General features: G+C 45.1%; 1 long non-coding RNA gene across 1 annotated transcript; it reads right to left on the bottom strand.

Annotated features, from left to right (window-relative positions):
• Nucleotides 1-2,519: 2,519 nt before the first annotated feature.
• Nucleotides 2,520-7,724, bottom strand: LOC149440995 (uncharacterized). Its single transcript, XR_016307453.1, has 2 exons — nt 7,676-7,724; nt 2,520-3,503 (listed from the first exon to the last, which is right to left on the bottom strand). It is a non-coding gene; the product is annotated as an uncharacterized LOC149440995 (long non-coding RNA).
• Nucleotides 7,725-8,499: the final 775 nt, after the last annotated feature.

Raw genomic sequence — 8,499 nt, 5'->3', positions numbered from 1 at the left:
GTGCACCTGAAAGTCTAGGTTCCTTAACTTTGGTTGTGTAGATAAGTAGTGTTTTTTTAAAGCCATAAAGGCTGCTGTTATTCAGCGGAAAGTATATATCTGATTTAAGGAGATGTATCCTGTTCTTGTTTTTGTTTGTTTCCAGATTATTGAATACTGTATGTATTTATTTATTTTTTTTTGTATTTTTGTATGAAATGTAAGCTGGTTGCAAGATTTTTTTTTCAATAAAATATCTCCAGCTATCCTACAGCTGAGCCTCGTTAGAAGGAAGTGGGCGTGGTTGCTGCACAGACAGTGTGTGCTGTGTGAGGTCCTGCTAGGCCTCAGTCTGAGCCAGGGACTAAATTTCTGGCACTACCCAGGAGAGGATGGCGGAGCCCGGCCGTGATCCGGGTGGAGGTGACCCCCCCAGGGACACTTAGTACCGGTCCTGATGCCATGCCAGTGGAGGACCTGGGAAAAGGTCCTAAAGCAGGTGAAAACTATGTGGCTTACAGGGGGAGAGTTACATCTCATATCAGAAGGATTGGGAGCAAGGAGGAGAATCTGAAGCAAATGAAGATGGAGTTGAAGCGTTTTAAGGCTGCCTATTGTCAGGAATGGACTTGCCAATAGTGGTGGGACTCACCTGCCTTGTGGGCTGCAGTACCAGGGCTGGCCAGCAGCCTCTCAACAACCAGAGGTTCACTTCGGCAATTAGCCATCACCTGGGGCTGATTGCAGGTGGTGTATTTAAGGGATGGCCAGACCTGCAGTCTGTGCCTTGGTGTGTGTTTTTCCATGGGCCCCTGTATCTTGTACCTGCATTCCTGTTCCTGTTTCTGCCTGACTTGTTGCCGACCCTGCCTGATCCTGACCTCTGCTGACTTCTCCTGTTTGATCCCTGGCTTGTGACCCTGACCATTCTCTCCGCCTGCTCCTCTTGTACCTACCTGCCCGATAGTTATCGACCCGGCCTGCCTGACTACGTTGTGCTCTATATGAGTATGTACCTGGGTATCTATATCAGTTTAGGTTTGGGTTTGTTTCACCTTGTTGTATGTATTTGTGTTAGCTTGGGGTTTGGTGCACTGCGTTTATATTTGTATTGTTAGTCTCAATAAATTATATTATTTACTATATCTGAAGCCTACATTTCCCTCTGTCAGTCCACACCCCTCTGGTCACACCCGCATCCCTGACATTACACCAAGGCCAATCCTGACCAGAAGTGGCTGCACAGGGAAGCCATCTTGGCTTATTGTTGCTGGGAAGGATGGATCTGGATCAGGTGGTGTATTTATCTCTGCTAGTGTTTGATGGCAGGGATTATGCTTATCAGACTCTGAAGGAGTATCCCCGGGATCAACTACTAGAGTGTATAAGGATCGCTCATTGCCTAGTAGATCAGGGCACAGAGTTCTCTGAGGTGCAGCCATTGATTCAGGTTTGTGCTGAGCTGGTTTCATCTGGTACCCCCGAATGCAGGGATGAATTTTTGCCGCCATTTAGTGCCGACCAGGTAGAGTCCCTGGTATGGTTATTAGAGGATGATGTGGATTACTTTCTGGAGCGTTATTCTGCATGTTCACAACAGGTACTAAGAGATTGTATAAACGCAGTGCAGTCTTTGACCAGACAGGTTTTGTGTAAACTGAGCTTTGTTCAACCCATACTGCAGACATGGCCAGACTTGTTGCACCCAGCCTCAGTCAGCTTGCAACATCATTCCTCTGCTCAAGGCACTCTTCCTGCATCCCCGACAGCACCCCCAGTGACGGCCCAGTATACTCTGCTAACTACCACATACCAGTCCCCTGCTCCCACTCGCTGCACCTATCCTTTCTTTAACCCTGTAAAGAAGTCCTCTGTAGCAACTGCTCCCTCCTCTGTTCCATCCTCCAGCTCTTCTCTGTCTTCATCTGCTCCATCCGTTTACAAACCTGCGCTTACTTACAGAGCTCCGGTAACTAAAACCAGGAAAAGGCGAAAATTCTTTCCAACCAGTACCATCCTGCCAGTATCCAAACCGGTCAGCCTGCCATCTGAGAACCCGCCTTCCGTGGTGCAGCCTGGTGCCTCGGCGCCCACAATTCAGCCTGATGTCTCTACCCAGCCTGATGTCCTTACCCAGCCTGATGAACTGATCCAGCCTGATGATCCTATTATGCCAGACGACTCGATGCCCGCAGTCTTGCCAGAGGACTCGGTGCCCACAGTCTTGCCAGACGACTCGGTGCCCGCGGTCTTGCCAGATGACTCGGTGCCCGCAGCCTTGCCAGATGACTCTGTGCCCGCGGTCTTGCCAGATGACTTGGTGCCCGCAGTCTTGCCAGACAATCCAATGCCTGATGACCCAGTGCCCGCTGTCATGCCTGGCGACCCGATGCCCGCTGTCGTGCCTGATGACTCGATGCCCGCTGAAAGTAGGTAGGTGGTCTTTTTCCTTTTCCTTGGGGGCCCCCTCAAGATACCAACGGTCACACCTGGACACAGCTACGAGATCTCGGAAAGTGAATGCACTCAAGTCACCTCAGTTGCGATTGCAAACACTTCAGTTTTATTGGCATAACATCAGGGTTATTATACTGTAGTCTTTAGGCAAACACACCCTCAGATCTTCCAATCAAATACATGTACATTATTTTACCTTAACTCAACAATTATTTGTATGAGGTTTGCATTTTCACTCTTCTGCTTTATCTATCATACCATATCTGCTCTAAAGCCCAGACCATGGCTTTAATCTGACCTAACACCCAATTTGTGGTTAAAACTTTTCAGAAGTGAGAGTAAACCTTATCTGCTTTTTTGTAAGGGTTTGCAAAAACACTAATTTCTACATGAAGCTGACATAGACAGTTTTGTTAGTGTGCACATATCTCATATATGTATATTAAACTAGCATCTTGTATTAGTGTATACAAAATGGATTCAGTTATATTCCATTTAATCCTTTCAGTCCCCTCTTTTATCACATAGTGATAACACTTTTCATTGACTTACTCTCCCTATCATCTCAATCCCATGTATTTCCTCATATTGTTGAAGCAAAAACATTTCCTCCCTTTCCTTCTCATTAATTCTCATTTTGATACAAATGATCATTCAGTTGTGATGAGGTAACCCCTCACCCATCCTGAACTCCCAGAGGGTTTTTGAACCACTGGCTCCTTTCTATCATATGAAATCTCCAATAGAAACCATAGTGGGACGATGATAATAGTCACTATTGATAAGATAATAATCAAGTTCATCCAGTCCTCATGGGGATCCAATAGGTTGGGTAGCAAAGTTCTTGGCTCCTTCTTCTGTTGGTTGATCAGCTTGATTGTGTCTCTCATCTTGGGAAATCCTTTTGACTCTTGATGCATGGATCCAGGTGCCTGATCCTTCAGTAAGAACAGCTGTACGTGTAATGGCCACGATCACTGTAGGTTCTCCAAACCGGGGTCTCACCCTTGGATCCAGTCTTCGGATCACCACTTGATCACCTACCTCGAAGGGGTGGGTTGGTTGATCTGCAGGTAAAAGAAAAAAACAGCAGCATCACCATGCTCACTATTCAACTTTTCACACAATGCTCTTACATATTCTGCCTGTATTACCTCTAAATCTCCTTTCTACCACAGAGGGGGTTGCTGTCTAGTCCAAGGGGTAGGGAATGGTCCGCCCATTAGTATCTCAAAGGGAGACAACTTACTCCGTTTATGAGGTGTCATCCTTATTTCAGCTAGTATAGCAGGTAACACAGCTGGCCAATTCTTCAGAGTCCCTCCTGTGGCTTTCACTAATTTATCCTTAAGTGTTCTATTCATTCTTTCCACTACTCCAGAACTCTGAGGGTGATAAGGAATATGGAGCTTCCATTGAATACTCAAAGCCTTTGAGACTCCCTGAGTCACTGCTGCAGTAAAAGCTGGTCCCTGATCGCTTTCTATGAACAAAGGACAACCCCATCTAGGGATGATTTCCTTACACAAAACCTTGACCACTGTCTCTGCTGTTTCATTCCTACATGGGAAAGCTTCTGGCCAACCTGAAAATCTGTCTACTACCACCAACAACTTATCTCCTTCTTTTGATTTAGGGAGATGTGTAAAATCTATCTGTAGATGTGTGAATGGTGCCTCAGGGGGTGTTAAATGTTCATGTTTCCCATGCTGGCCATGCCCAGGGTTGTTTTGTAAACAAGTAAGTCACCTTCCCAATGTTTCCTCCACCAAATCATGGAGAAACCATACACAAAATCGTTTGCGCATTTCTTTCTCCACTAACTGTTTTCCCTTATGACCTACACCATGAAAATTTTGAATGAATAATACAGCAGCTGCCTGTGGAAGTCCTACAATTCCCTCTTTTGACATAAGACCATGTTTGTCTTGTGTCAAACCTCTGCTAGCCCAAAAATCAACTTCACTCTCAGAGGCTTGTGCCTGCAGTGTACCTAAAAGCTCATTTGACAGTAGGGATGGAGTGGACAACATTACCATAGATAGATCTGCTCGATTATGCAGTTGCCCTGCAGTTTTTTCAGCTGCATCTGCCATAGCATTGCCTTTTGTGACTGGGTCTTAGGCATTAGTATGTGCCCGCACTTTAATGACCGCTATCCTTCTTGGAAGTTGGAGTGCAGCAAGCAAATTCTGGATCAAAGAATGATGGGATATTGACTTGCCATCGGCCGTAGTAAAACCACGGCGTTGCCAAATACGGCCAAAATCATGTACAACCCCAAAGACATACTTAGAATCTGTGTATATGTTAACATCTCGATCTTGATAAAGAGTGCAAGCTCGTGTTAGGGCCACTAATTCAGCTGCTTGTGCACTGGGGTAGGGGATGGAACCTGTTTCAATAATAAGAGGTGGTTCTACTACTGCATAGCCTGTGATGTATGTAGCATCACTAGGGCGTGTACAAGATCCATCGACAAACACATCAGGGGCTCCAGGAATCGGAGTCTCCAACATATCTAGTCGCGGAGAAGTGTCAGCTTGGATAACATCCAGGCAATTGTGTTCCTCCTGCAATTCTAGTGACCTTGTGTTGTGAAGATTAAGCAGGGAGGACAATAAAAGAGATGGTCCTGATGTAGATGGGCTGTATTTAACTGTGAGATTATTGGTGGATGTCAAAATTACTTCACATCCCGCCAGGCGTTGTGCTGACATGTGTTGAGTGTTAATGTTTTTCAGTACATGTAGGACATGATGAGATGTGTGTAATATCAATGGGTTTCCCAAAACTATGATAGATGCCATTTCCACAGCCAAGGCACACACAGACAAAGCTTCGAGACACCCCGGCATGCCCTGGACCGGGATGGGCATTGTTTTTGATAAATATGCTACCGGCCTCATGGCACCTCCGTGCTCTTGAGCTAGTACTGCAGCCATGGTTTTACATGCAGATTGACAATACAAATGAAAAGATTTAGTATAATCCGGTAACCCTAATGCGGGAGACGAGACCAGTGCTGTCTTCAAATATTCAAATGCCTGCACCAATGGCAGCGTCCATTCAATACGGTCTGGCTGATCTTTCAGTGTCACTTGGCGTAATACATTGTCATAATAAGAACAGTCAGGAATCCACTGTCTACAATAGTTTACCATACCTAGGAAGGATTGCATCTGAACCTTAGTTTCTGGTTTTGGTTGTTGACATATTGCTGCCACTCTCCTTGGGCTCAGCCCCCTCTGGCCCTCAGACAATACAAATCCTAGGTACTCAACTTGTGGTGCCACAAACTGCATCTTTTTGCGAGAAACTTTCTGTCCCTGATCAGCCAGAAACCGTAATAATGATAATGAATCAGCCTGACACGCCTTCTCGCTCACAGAACTAATCAGTAAATCATCCACGTATTGGATAAGTACTGAACCATGGGTGGGTACCCAGTCATTGAGCATGGATCTACTGGCCATGGTATATGCTACCAGCGAGTAGCCCTGAGAGAGATGGGTCCAGGTTAGCCTCTCCCCTTGAAAACAAAAAGTAAACAATACCTGTGTCTCCGGGTCAACTGGGACACTAAAAAATGCATTTGACAGATCAATTACTGTAAAATGTGTGGCGTTGGCAGGTATAGCATTTACCAAAGTTGTTATATCTGGGACTACAGGGGCAATAGGAATGACCAGATCGTTAATCGCCCTGAGATCTTGTACTATTCTCCACTCACCATTGGGCTTTTTTACCGGATTAATGGGAGTATTGTAGGGGGATATTACCAGCTTCAGTATTCCCCTCCTTTTAAAATCCTCCACAATAGGTTTAGGTCCGTCTATTTTTTCTTTGGACAGTGGGTATTGTTTATGATAAACAGGGTTCCTGGTTTTAAGGGTGGCTTTATACGGTGTGCAGTCAATGAGGCCTGCATCCGTTGTGTTCTTAGTCCATAGGTTTTCAGGGAGCTTATTTAAATCATGATCCATAGCTGGACAGATTAAGAAAGGTGTGTCCAATAGCATACCTTTCTCCGTGATAGACATCACGACTTTAAGGTCAGCTAACAAATCTCGGCCCAATAGGGACACAGGACAATGCGGGAGCACATGAAATTTATGATACCAGACCTGTCCATCTTTTGCTTGTACCGGGAGGGGAGGTGTAATGCAAGTGGGGGTTTCCTTGGATTAGGGCATCCCTGTACTATAGCATCCAGCTCCTTGGGATCTATTGCCTTTAAAATCAGCTGCTCCCCAATCATCATGAATGGAAAGGCTGAATTCATCATATCTAGCTCAGCTGTCTCATCTTTAACTTCCCCCTTGTTACTTTCTGCTGACCTAAGAATTCTATCACTCTTTTCTACCTTCTTTATCTTCCTCTTTACTTTCCCTTTACCCCTCTCAGTATCCCTTAGACTAACACTCCCAGTTTCCACATCTGAGCTAGATTCTTCTGACTCCCCTGTATATATCTGGGAAGCAGCAATAAGAACCTCTTCATCTTCATCTACTTGTTTTACCTGTGGGAGTGCTGGGTATAATGGGGCTGCATGTGGAGCTGTAGGGGCAGGACGTGCCTCGCTGTGTTTGTATGGCGGTGGTGGTGTGAAATCATTTGCTACAATTAGAGTCTTATAGCCTGGTGCATACTTCAACCAATTCTTACCCCCTTCATACATATAATTCTTGTCCCAATCTGGATTTCCAGTCCCCCAGATACCTAACTGAGGCTGTTCATGCAAACACATTCCTCTAATCATATCCATACACATAGTGTCATTTCCCCCTTCACAAGGAAAACTAGGTCCACCCAGTCTTTTTGACCATCCCACTAAATTATCCACCCAGGGATTAACATAATAAATATCATAAGGGGATACCCTTGCTACATATTCTTTACAAGTTTCATTTAAGGTAGATGTGTTCTTTCCCCTCAGCTTTCTAGTTTTTCTAAACAACTTAATCAACTTTTGTGGCGGCACATGACGAGGTCCTTCCTCCTTACCTGAGGAATTACCCATAGCAGTAAATTTGGAAACTAACAAACAAGACAAAAAAACAACAATAACACACTTTTTACAAATAATACAAAGTGCTGTGCCAGGTGTGTCCTGGTATTATTCCCCGAGCCGAGAATCCCTTAGTCTCGCTCCTAAAACTCCAACCACCAAATTTCCCTGAAGTTCAGAATAATTACCTCGGTAAAGAAAGCATTAAAAAATAAAACTCTCACTTACCTTGGCAATTATCCCACTTTCTGACACCACTGAAAGTAGGTAGGTGGTCTTTGTCCTTTTCCTTGGGGGCCCCCTCAAGATACCAACGGTCACACCTGGACACAGCTACGAGATCTCGGAAAGTGAATGCACTCAAGTCACCTCAGTTGCGATTGCAAACACTTCAGTTTTATTGGCATAACATCAGGGTTATTATACTGTAGTCTTTAGGCAAACACACCCTCAGACCATCCAATCAGATACACCCTCAGACCATCCAATCAGATACATGTACATTGTTTTACCTTAACTCAACAATTATTTGTATGAGGTTTGCATTTTCACTCTTCTGCTTTATCTATCATACCATATCTGCTCTAAAGCCCAGACCATGGCTTTAATCTGACCTAACACCCAATTTGTGGTTAAAACTTTTCAGAAGTGAGAGTAAACCTTATCTGCTTTTTTGTAAGGGTTTGCAAAAACACTCATTTCTACATGAAGCTGACATAGACAGTTTTGTTAGTGTGCACACATCTCATATATGTATGTTAAACTAGCATCTTGTATTAGTGTATACAAAATGGATTCAGTTATATTCCATTTAATCCTTTCACCCGCTGTCGAGCCAGTTGACTCGGTGCCCACTGTCGTGCCTGATGACTCGATGCCCGCTGTCGAGCCAGACGATCCAATGCCTGATGACCCAGTGCCCGCTGTCATACCTGGTGACCCGATGCCCGCTGTCGTGCCAGTTGACTCAGAGCCAGCTGTCACGCCTGGTGACTCGGTGCCCACTGCCTTGCCAGATGACTCGGTGCCCGCTGTCGAGCCAGATGACCTGA

This window comes from Staurois parvus, unplaced genomic scaffold (assembly GCF_062004578.1).
Source record: "Staurois parvus isolate SC_StPar_1 unplaced genomic scaffold, SC_StPar_1.0 ptg001037l, whole genome shotgun sequence".
NCBI classification, from domain to species: domain Eukaryota; kingdom Metazoa; phylum Chordata; class Amphibia; order Anura; family Ranidae; genus Staurois; species Staurois parvus.
Note: the sequence above shows the minus strand (reverse complement) of the source record. Positions and strands in the feature narration are given on the sequence as shown.